At 47.7% G+C, this 12120-nt stretch overlaps 1 protein-coding gene across 2 annotated transcripts in view; it reads right to left on the bottom strand.

Annotated features, from left to right (window-relative positions):
* The window catches only part of Arhgap39 (Rho GTPase activating protein 39), a 106765-nt gene extending 95159 nt beyond the window's left edge, over positions 1-11606 (bottom strand). For both annotated transcript variants that reach the window (XM_004638861.2, XM_004638862.2), the window contains exon 1: positions 11479-11606. The gene's annotated coding sequence lies outside the window, so the exon portion shown is untranslated. The remainder of the gene's footprint in view (positions 1-11478) is intronic.
* Positions 11607-12120: the final 514 nt, after the last annotated feature.

Genomic DNA, 12120 nt, shown 5'->3' with positions numbered 1-12120 from the left:
AGTTCAGGCTGGCCATGAACATAGTATGTAGCCCACAATAGTGTTTTTTGTTTTGTTTTGTTTTGTTTTTTTCCTCGCATGCCTTCAGGGCACATTTGGCCAGCGGGAGAGTTGTGAGGTTCGAACTCCAGCCACCTGAGGCTGACAGCTTTGTGGAAGCAGCCACTTAAAGGACTGAGCTAGGGCCAGGCCCCCCCACAATAGTTTTAAACTTGTAGCAGTCCTCCTCCCTCAGCCTCCTGAGCACTGGGATTATAGTCAGGTATTATCATGCCCAGCCATAAAAGTTAAAATTTTCATGATCCAAATAACACCATCAAGAAAGTATTTATTTATTTATGTTTTAATCTTTTACTTATTTATCTGGTACAGGGTCTTGCTAAGCAGCTTGGACTCAAGAAAGTTTAAAAAAACAAACCCACAGAATGAGAAAAGACATTTGTAAATCATATATTAGGTCAAGGACTCTCATCCAGAATATATAAAAATATCAGCAATAGGGAGATGACCAATTCAAAAGTGGGCAAAGGATCTGGACATTTCTACAAAGAGGATAGACAAATGGCTAATAAGCACATGCAAGGATGCTCAATATCTTTAATCATCAGGGCAGTAAAAGTCAAAACCACAATACGATACTTCATATCCAATAGGACAGCTATAATAAAAAAATATGGGCAAAAAGGTTAAGTTCCTAGCTCAGTGGTAGAGCATTCTTGCCTAGCATGAGTGAGGTCCTGAGTCCAATTCCCAGCATTGCCAAACACAATACACACACACACACACACACACACACACACACACACACACAGTATATTGCAAGCCGGATGCAATCTGTAATCCATGGGGCCGGGGAGATGGCTCAGTGGAATAAGCGCTTCCCTAGCAAGCGCAAGGGTCTGAGTTCAATCCCCGGTTCCGGAAAAAAAAAAAAAAAAAAAAAAAAATCTGTAATCCTAGCACTCTGGGAGGCTGAGGCAGAAAGGATTATAAACTCCCTACCTGGACAATTTAAGTGACTCAGCAGGATCATCTCTCAAAAATAAAAAGCACCAGGAATTTTTATCAGTGTTAAAGACCCTATTCAACCTATAGTACCACAAAAAGAAAAAAAGAAAGAAAAAGAAAAAAAAGTAAAGACGTGGAAAATGGGAACCTTTCTATATTCCTAGAGGGAATATAAAGTAGGACAGCTGTTTGAGGAAGCAATTTGGCATATCTTCAAAAATACAGGTAGAATTACAGTGTCTTGTAATTCTCCTTCTAGGTATATACCTGAACAAAATTTAAATTTTAAAAGATTTTAGCAAAACATTTACACACAGGGGCTGGTGATTAGCTCAGTGGTGCAGTGCCTGCTTTGCAAATTTAAGATCCTGAGTTCAATTCCTGGTACCCCTCCAAAAAAATTTACACATCCTATTTTCTTAATAGCTAAACAAAGGAGATGATGCAAATACCCACGGATGGAAAAATGAATACAGTCCAATCATATAATGGGCACCAGCCAGCAATGAGAAGGAACAGCACTGTGATGCAGGTTGCAACACACTGAGAACCAGGACCGGTACCAGGAGGAGGTGCCTGTGCCAGCCCCTCCTGTCACCATGATCCTTATCAGCCTGGGCCCAGTGTCACTCACCTGAACCACAGGCACAGATGAGTCATCACTGTGTCTCCTGCCAATCTCCGGACTTGCTTCTGATACCACGGCCTGGGTGATGCTTCAAATACACTGTCCTGGCACAGCTCAGCAGTCTGGCTGGCCTTCCTTGTCCCTGCCCCTGCTCTCTCACCTGGTCATCAGGGGTACCACATGAGCCAAACCCTTCCTGTTCCTGTGAGCTCCAGATCTGACCTCACTCCCTAGACGCTTTTCCTGGCCCCCCAGCAGCTCAGAGCTCCTTTGTTTGCTCTTATAACCTTCTCCCCACCTTGTAGCACAGAGACTACAGTTGTCAACCATATGTCTCCAATCTTTGTACAAGGAGCTGACCTTCAGAGCAGGCTCTTCACTTCACACTACAGTCCTTTTTTTTTTTTTTTTTTTTTTAATTTAGGGAAGGGTCTACAGGGTGTTCAGGGTCTCACTACTAGATTGGACTTGTAATGATCCGCCTATTTACAGCCTCCCAAGAGCTGGGATTACAGGCACGCGCCACCACACCCATACACTACAGTCTACAATGATTAGCTCTCCAGCATCTTTGGACAGAAGACTAGAAAAGCATGGCAACCTGATCCCACTTGAACACTAGCACTCTCCTCCCAACCCAGAGATCTCAGTCACCCACATGTGTTCAGGAAGAAACAGAGTTGGCACCAAGCTTTTCCAGCTGCCCTTCTTACATAAAACATATGCCAACTCCACTCTGAGCACCTCTAATGTTAGTTCACTTCGGGACCTACCCCACTAATGAAAAATAAGCCGGGCTGGGAATCTCCTGCTCTCATGAGGGTGGAAGTCAACAGCACTACCACACCAGGCTGTGAGGGAGGCTGACAGAGCCCCTGCCCCTGCAGCATGTCCCAGACAGTTGTGGAGGTCATCAGCATGCAGCCAGTATGAATACTACAAAGTGATTCATCATTTTAAGATACAATAAAACATATCAGGGATAGATAATAACTTCACTAAGTTCTTCTTCTTCTTCTTTTTTTTTTTTTTTTTGTGGAACTGGGGATTGAACTCAGGCCCTTGTGCTTGCCAGGCAAGCGCTTATTCTACTGAGCCATCTCCCCAGCCCACTTCACTAAGTTCTGATGCTTTCCTGAAAGGAAGTAAATAGATAACACTGGAGCTAGAAAGCTGCCAGAATCCTTGCTCTGTGAGATGGCTTAGTGGAATAAGCGCTTCCCTGGCAAGCGCAAGGGCCTGAGTTCTATCCCCGGTTCAGAAAGAAAGAAAGAAAGAAAGAAAGAAAGAAAGAAAGAAAGAAAGAAAGAAAGAAAGAAAGGAAGGTAGATAGGTCTGGGCAATACAGAGCCTTTAAAAAATAAAAATTAAAAAAAATAAATAAAGGCTTTAGATGAGACAGGCTCTCCTCCAAGAGACAATTCCAGTTCTACATGTTGTAAACAACCCACCTCATGATCTCCCAGGTGCCTGCTCATGCCCTCCTGACACTGGACATTCCCAGTCACAAAAGCTGCTGCTGGCTATGCCTATCTGCTGGCTGCTGCCCTTCCATCTAAGGCCACTCTTCTGAGTCTGATGAGCAGCCCCCAGCTCAGCTGCCAACTGTTTTCCTTCCTAATAGGGTGTCCCTTCTCCACAAGCCTGCCCAGGTTTGGTGACCCCTTGCTACACAGTGCCTAGGGCTCCAGGACACTGCCACCAACTGCTGGTATAAGGTGTGAGCTCTGATCGCTCTTGTGTCCCAGCAGAGTCCTGGTCTGTCTGTCCCACCTTGGGGGCACCTGGGTAGAATAGAGGATGTGACAGGACAGACTGAGATTGAAGCAAGACCAAATTTTCTGATCAAGAAGATTATGGAGCCACAGAGGAATGTGATCGATGATGTATAGTGTGCCTGGGTAGAGTCACATGGAGAGAAAACATTCTGTAGGGCTTTCACAGAGCGCAAATTGGTCAAGCAATGGCCGTGACTCATCCTCATGCCTGACACTGACAAAGGATCTACAAAGTACAGGATAAATCCTGAGGGTACTTGACTGATCTTATCAGATACAAAAGTTACATTTCTTGGTATATAGGTCTTGCTTTATCTTGGTCTTACAATCCAGCAGAAAAGTATAAAAATGAGGTATATAAAGTAAAGCCATATTAATACAATGAGCTGTAAAAGGCTCAAGTCAGACTTCTGAGGATAACCCACTAATATAGACTGCTAGACAGTGTTGGATTGTTTCGCTGAATTCAAACACCTACAGTATTTAGATGCCAACAGAATACCCACCTTTGACAGGACTAAACAAAAAAAAGGGGATACAAAGGAAAGACCATTTTGTATTTATACATACAAAATAGGATAGATACACAGTTACTTTCACTTAATTCAATGAGAAGAAAAAGGTGTACTAATAGTGTTTGGACAAGATATCCTGCCTGCTTCTTGTACTATGGATAACCACTAAGAAGATAACAATGTACAATGTATTGATTATTGAAACTGTCCTATTAATCAGCTTTGAAACTGTCTCATTCATATTTGTTTCTCAATAAAATTAAAATTTAAAAAACCCACAAAAATAAAAGAAAAGGGCCAGGGAGATAGCTCAGTGGAATAAGCACTTGCCTGGCAAGCTCAAGGACCTGAGTTCAATCCCTGGTTCTGCAAAAAAAAAAAGGACTGAAGGGCATGAGTCCAGCCTGCCTAAAAGAAAATTTCAACACATATTAAAAAAAAGAGAGAGAGAGATTGGAGCAAGAGTGGGTGGGGCAAACAGAACCAGGCACTGGGTCTCTGTCAACCTATGTAGAAGGGTTTTGTTTAAGTCAGGCCTGTGCTGGGTTCCAGTAGCCTGGGCAGGAAGGCCTTGCCATTACCAGAGCCATTTGTTACTCCTGCACATCCTTGGGCAGGTCCACAAGAGAGTGTCTGGGACCCACACCATTTATTCCTCCCAGTTTTGAGCTGCTTCTATTATTTCTAGTTGGAAAAAGTAGGAATGTTCACAGCATAGCTAAATTCAAAATACAAAATAAAAGGTCTAGATCACTCCAATTAAATACAAAAGCAATTTATCCAGAGTTTAAGAAGTGGCCTCACCTTAACTAGTAACACATGAAATCTGATGTGTAAATAATGTGAGACCTGTTGGGAGGAACACATCCTGTGTAGGTTTTAGTATAATACTTCTGGGAAGAACTTGACAGCCACCACAAAGTTCCAGGGAATGGCAGATGGAACTGTAACTCAGTGCCTCCTTGGGGCAAACAACCCCATTAGGTTCTGTTCAGGAAACAAGCATCAGCCATCCTAACTGCTTAATGCTGGGACCTCCAGCAGCTTAAGGAAAAAGCAAAGAAGGTGAAAGGGATAAGGCCAAAAAGGAAAATGACAAGGCTCTACTGCCTGGGTCCAGCCTCTGGGTGACAGCTGTCCCATCCACAACTTATTTCCGTCTACACTGCTTGCAATTATGCTTGTTGTTTGTCTTGTCTTAGATTGCTCTACAAGAGGGAACAAGTGCTGTTGGCACACAAGCCTCAGAGATAAAGTTGTTTTAAGTCTCAAACATATATGACACTGAGAAATTGACAGCATTCTCTGAAGCCCAGTCACACTTCCACCTCAAGGCAACCCTGAATAGTAGGACAGATGTTCAGCAGCAGGGGCTGACCACATTAAACCGCAGCACACCCACAGTGCAGCCACAGAAAAGAATGTAATGGAAAATGTGCTGATATGACCTTCCAAATGCAGCTGAAAAATGCAAGGGTCAGAAAGGTTTGGAAAGGGTAAGGGAAAGGAATCATGCACAGGTTTGCCTGAATAGTTACAAAGTGTCTCTAGAAGGAGCTAGGAAAAGCTGGTCATGGCAGCCTCCAGGGAACCAGGCTGGGGGAGAGGCGGAAGGAGGCTTCACTGAGCACCCTTTGTACTTCACACCATGCGAATGCATCATCTGCTCAAAAATAAATAAAATGTAAAACTTTTAGGAGGCAAAAACCAGGCAAATCTACTGAGAGTCAAACAATTTATACTTCAGAAAGCAGGAGATGAGAGAGGCCCTGGCTGGCTGAAAGCAAGCAACATGAAGGAAATGATGGTCCCTCCTGCAGCCTGAGTGGAGCATTAGGGCACTCCCTAGTCCAAACCTGCCCATTTTTACTGAAGGAACATGAGTACCATGCAATAAGATACCAAGAGTACAAGTGCCTCTGCTGCCTCCAGGCCAGGTAGAGATAGGCATGCCACCCAGAGTGCTACTGGAAGTGGGACAAAAAGAACCTGATGGGCTGAGGGGGGAAGAGGAAGGACTCATAATGAGGCAGCCTGAACCAGGGTCAAAGAAGCTAAAGGACCACATGAGCTTTTGTTTGCTTTTTGGGAGGAGATAGCCCAGTGGCCACACAGCCCTGCCACTGAGAGCAGAGCAGGCTGGTGGAATGTGGTCTAGGAGACAAAAGCATAGGGGTAAGGAATCTGGGTGCCATCCTGGACTACAGGAGCTGATTAACCTCCCTGGTCTCCACTAGTTCCTGGCCACTCTCTCTTAGGGGAACACCCCCAAAATGTCTCCAAACACTGTCCAAACCTGGGAGAGGGGTTGGTCAAAACTCTCACTGGGTGAGACCAGGCTCAATGCACATCATCTAAGCAGCTATGAGGAGAAAGCAGGAGTTCATCTTGAGAGTAGGAGCCAAGATGCCAGGCTTCTGGAAGCCCCAAGCAAATGGTGGTCCCAAAGCACAAACAACCAAACCCCAACAGAAGGGAGTATTGAGAATGAGAAACCCTAGAGTCCTACATAGATGTGGATCCAGGGTCCCAGGCAAAGGGAAGGTGTCTAGCACCACACCACCTACCTGGCACCACCCAGAAAACAAGGAGCCTACTCATTCACTTTCTGGGGGTCAAGTACTGCCTCCAATATGCATTCATTTCTGCCTACACAAGAGCTGTACATTCTACCCTGCCCATGGAAGCTGAGCCACTAGGCCACAATGAAGCCTGAAGAGACACTGAATTTCTGCCATCCTCTTACCATAAAAACAGTATGTCCCAAATAAGTACTAGTCCTGGGTCTCAAAAAGGTCACAAGTGAATAAAACATGAGAAGGAAATAAGCCCCTGTTGGTGAAGCTACAGCTATGCATAACAAAAACCTCCCCAGAGAAAAGCTGTTACCCAAAACCTCAATCTGAGTTTCTTTCTCTTCAGTCCCTCCTACTAGTCACTGCTGATCAGGGCAGAGCCTGCTCATACACACCTGCGGTGGTTCCCTGTTAACGAAAAAATTAAAATTTGAAGTCTTGACCCTGACTTCAAAGACCTTCCTGTTACCACCCTCATTTCCCATTATTCCTTACACAAACTTAAAACCCACACAAAGCACATACAACCCATTTTCCTGCCTCTGCTCCCACATGGGAAACATTTTCTATCTGTGCTACTCCAAGTCCTCACCCTGTGCTCACTCACCTGAGGCGAGGCAAGGTTACCTCATAGAACACCTTTTCATCACTGTACCCGCAATCATTTTCCCTCAAAACTTCTAGAGCACACTTATTCCATAAAGGGGGCAGACAGTAAAGAGTTTAGGGGGCTGGTGAGATGGCTCAGTGGTCTAAAGCACCTACTTAGAACAAGCTTAGCAAAGCACAGGGACCAGGGTTCAATCCCCCAGCACCACATGCCAGCCAGCCCGCCCCCTGGTGGGCTGAGGTGCCCCCCCCACACATACACACATTAAAAAAAAAAAAAAAAAGAGTTTAGGCTTGGCAAGCTACAAAGCCTATCACAATTCTGCCAAAGCAACCACAGACAATATACAGATTTTTTGGGAGGGGGGGGTACCAGGAATCGAACTCAGGACCTTGCACTTGTCAGGCAGGCACTTGTGCTGCTGGCACCACAGACAATACAAAAATGAACAAATGTGGCTGTGTTCCAATACAACTTCATAGACAAAAACAGGCAAGGAGGTCTGCACGTACTTACTAACCCCTAATATGAACTAGTATGGCCAGTAGTCACAGAAATACAGTTATGCATTACAAAAGATCCTTTCCAAGACCCACATTTGTGACACTGTATCACTTGCACAAATAACTGAGTGGAGATTAGCTGTTTAATTTTAAAAAGTACAAACAATACTTGGTAAACACTTGTATAGAGGCTTAAAAGTATTTTTAATGATAAATAGCATGATTTTGCCACATAATTCCAGGGACTTTTAGAAAATAAAAGTAGGGAAAAGCTGTAGCAAAAGTTGAAGTGGGGGAGGCCAGGGAGATAGCTCAGTAGAATGAGCAACTGCTGGGCAAGCACAAGGTCCTGAGTTCAATTCCCAGTACCACCAAAAAAAAAAAAAAGTTGAAGGGGAAAAAACCCCTCCACCTAGCAAGGCAAAAAGGGCTGCCAAGCTCTTCTCAGAACACATGCTGTCAAAGACCAGCACAAGTTCCACCGCGAGATCACAAATTCAGGCAGTCACAATAAAGTTCTCTTATATCACTGTCACATTTTAGGGGTTGATAGGATGGCAGACACTGTTGACCCTTCACATTTAGGAAAATCGCCCAAAAAAATCCCTGCCACAGGGATCTGAGGTTCTGAGCACAGCACAAAAGGGCATTTCCGAAGCAGTGTGGCAGGTGAGGTAGGGAGAATGTCCAAGCAGAGTTGAGACAGTAGCCACATGACCAAACTCAGTCAGACTTGATCATAAGGCACATGGAGACCAATTACACAAATATGGGTGCAACTCGAAAAGGTCAATGAAAGACACAATGAGGTGGGTACAGAGGCCTACAGGTGGCCAACACCTGAGAGTAAAGCATCTCCTTGGGGAGGTAAGAATAGCACAATGGGCAAAGAGACCAGTGTTCAACAGTCAGCCCAGTCTAGCTCCGCACGCAGCAGCTGCACACCCAGTCTGCTCTACTGAGTGAAGCGTGGTGGCCTCCTTATGCAATACCCACAAAGCCAACTGTGACAGAAAACATGTAAGATCCTACACAGATGAGGGTCTTGCTAGTAAGACTAGCTATCTCAGTACAGGAACATAGCTCATGTGCCTTTTCAATGAACCAAGAAGAAACTTAACAAGAGGCTGCACTGCACTGGTGCTGAATGTCCATGGAGCGTGCAGCTCCTAATCCATAGCCTTCCACCCTAGCACACATGTAGGACAGAGACAGGATAGGCATTTTAAAATCTTTATTTCCACTTTTTACAAATCTTAAACATTCTTGCCCTCTATGTTACAAATTATAAGAGACTACTTAAATGGTAGAGGTTCCCCCTAAATTTTGTGTTATATAGTGTAAAGGAGATGAAAAATTACATTTTCACACTGAGCTAATCCCAAACAGGTGTGTGTGAGAGACAGAGACAAAGACAAAGACAGAGACAGAGATAGAGAGACAGAGAGAGAGACAAGGTCTCATTCCAGGATAACATGCCCAAACTGGTTTAAAATTATTAATCCTCCTGCCTCAGTCTCCCAGAGTACTAGGACTAAGTTTTCACTTTCTGTTCCTTATGTCCTTACCTTCATTTAAAATATATTTTAACAAGTCACCTTTCCTGCTATAAAATAACAATAAATATAATAGCTTTGGAGGTTTGCCTCAAATGAAGAAGGGCACTACCCAGCAACTGCTTGCCTCTCATTTCTGCCAACAGTAACCCTATCTAACTCAAGGATGCTAAGTACATGGTATTGTAAAGTGGTTCATTAGAAGTTTTCTTTCCCCAAAAATGATTTTAAAAACAGTTCTATACAATTATTTATGTATGAGATTTGTTCTTTTACCTTTATCAATATCTGTTTCTTTGAGCCTATGAGATAGCTCAAGGACTAAGTGCCTGCTTTGGCAAATGCAAGGACCAAGGTTTGATCCCCAGTCACACAAGCTGTGCCGGCCCCACCCCTAGGGCGTGCTGAGTCAGTGAGGCAGTGTGGTGGCGCACACCTGTAAGTCCAGCACTGGGGAAGCTGAAAACAGGTTAATCACTACAAGTCTGAGCTGCGTAGTGAGACCCTGTACCAAATACATTAAAAACATTTTTTTTAAAAAAATCTGTTTCTTTATAATACAGCCTCAGCTTGCTTGTGTAAGAAACAAAAGTCACAAACTTCAGGCTTGTGTAATACTATAAGGGCAGTGTTGGTGGTCAACTGAAAAGCCCATGACCCACCATATGCACCCCACAGCATCCAATCCAACCCACAGCTAAGCCTATAACACCCACAGCAACCCACAGCTAATGCCATAGCACCAAGGCCAACCCACAGCTAACCTCACAATACTCAAGCCAACCCACAGCTAACCCTGCCAGGCCAGAATCTTGGCAGTATGAACAATTTCTAACTTTTAGAAACACTCACAATGTGCCAGGCACAACGTGTTTTACAAGTCTTAGTTCACTGAGTCCTCACAACAACCTTCTTGAGCCAAGACATTAGTGTACCCATTTTACAGCCAGGGAAACAAAGGCACAGAGCCCTTGTTAGGACCACAAAGCTAATAAATAAAAGAGTCACTACTCAAAGGCCGTCAGCGTGGCTCCAGAACCTGCTCTGTTGTCCACACCGCTCCTCCTGGCTACCTTCTCCATTCCCTCGTGCATGCAGGGCCCCCAGGCCCAGCCCAGGATGGCGGTCACACCTCACACCTCCCCGCCCCTTGCTCACTGTGAAAGGTGAGCCGCGGTGGGAACCACCTGCTGTTTACAGCTGGTACCCAGGACGCAGTGCTCAATTCCCCTCCCTAGCTCTCAAAGACAAACGTTTGTATTGTCTGCACCGGGGGAGGAACTGAGCCTTGCAACTGTAGGTTTTTCTGCAGAGGTCACTGAAGGCTCGGCCAAACCCGCGCACACTGAAGGGGGAGGGGGCCCAGCCGCATTTTTTGCCGCTGAAGCTGCGCAGCGCCCACAGCAGCTGCAGCGAGCAGCAGAACCGAACACACCCACAGCTGCCGCGCCCGAGACGGCCGCACGCTTTAAAATAAAGACACTCATGCGCGGTGCACGGCCCCGGTACCGGGAGGCCCTGGGGGTACTTGGGAGGGCCAGCAGAGCCTGCCGCAGAGGCCGGGGAGCTTCAAGCAGGCAGCCATGCCGGGGCATGGAGACGCCCACGACCCCTGCGCCCGGCGCACAAAGCCCGCCCCGGGGCGCCTGGAGGATCCCACTTGTTCCCAACCCTGCCGCACCCCGGGATGGGACGGGGCTCTGCGCCGCAAGGGCACACACACACCTGTCCCCGGGCGGGCACACGCGTTCACACCTGCCCTCGGGCAGGCACACGCGTGCTACACCTGTTCCCGGGCAGGGGCACTCACACACCTGTCCTCGGGCGGGCACACCCGCGCTCACACCTGTCCTCGGGCGGGCACGCGAGCAGCCACATCGGTCCTCATGCAGGGGCACTCACACGCACACCTGTCCAAGGCTGGACACCCACACACACCCAAGCTCAGGCCGGGCACACACAACCACAACCATCCTCACACGGTTTATTTTCACACTCACAACTATACTTGGACAAGGTCTCACATGAACTCACGCCCACCCACAGGCCGGGCACAATCAGGCCCTCACATTGCGGCGTCCGCCCTCCGGCCGAGCACACTCACATGCGCACCCACCTTCGACCAGGTACAAGAACAACGGGCTCACACCACCCTCCCGCCTCCGCGGTCTCTGCCGGCCCGGACTCCTCGCGCGGCCAGGGCGGGGGCCTCCGCGGGGTCGGGCGGGCCGCGGGCCCGCAGCGCGGCCTCTCCGCCATCTTCCCAGCCCAAGCTGCCGCCTCCACCGCCGCCCGCGCTCTCACCCTCATCCCGCGCCGCTGCAGCCCCTCATCCCGGCCCCAGCCGAGCCCAAGCTGCCCGCGGCTCCCTGGCCGCTGCTGGCTCCGCAGCCCGCGGTTCGCGTCCTCCGCCGCCGCCACCGGCCCTGTGCGCGGCGGCCGCGCGTCCCCCGTCACCAAGCGCAACCCCCCGCCTCCGGCTCCGCCCCCGCTTCTCCGAAGCCGTCGCCAGAGGGCGCTAGCACCCGGCCTCAGCGCGTCGACGCCGCCGCGCGGCACGCCGGGAGCCCGGAGTGCCCCGCCCCGCTCCTGCCCGGACTGGCGCGGAGCCGTGCGGGTTACACCAGGGCTTACCTGAGCACACCTGCCCTGCAGTGCTAGGCGTCTTTCTTCTCCCTGCGTGGTGCGTGTAACCGCAGGCGTGTCCTGGTTTGCATTTGGTGCCATTTGTCCTGTTCAGCCATGTAGGCTTCCTGCATCTGGGATTCCTGGAAAGATATCTGTCTCTGACTCCTTATTTGAACTATATCCCCATGCCTTCTTTTTATTTTTCAGTTTTGAAACAGAATCTCACTAAATTCTCCAGGCTCGCTTCTAACTTGCGATCCTCTTGCCTTCCACCACCCACGTAGCTGGGATTACAGGCAGGTACCCCCATTTCTTTGT

This window comes from Octodon degus, unplaced genomic scaffold, assembly GCF_000260255.1.
Source record: "Octodon degus isolate 3935 unplaced genomic scaffold, OctDeg1.0 scaffold00104, whole genome shotgun sequence".
Taxonomy (NCBI): Eukaryota; Metazoa; Chordata; class Mammalia; order Rodentia; family Octodontidae; genus Octodon; species Octodon degus.
Note: the sequence above shows the minus strand (reverse complement) of the source record. Positions and strands in the feature narration are given on the sequence as shown.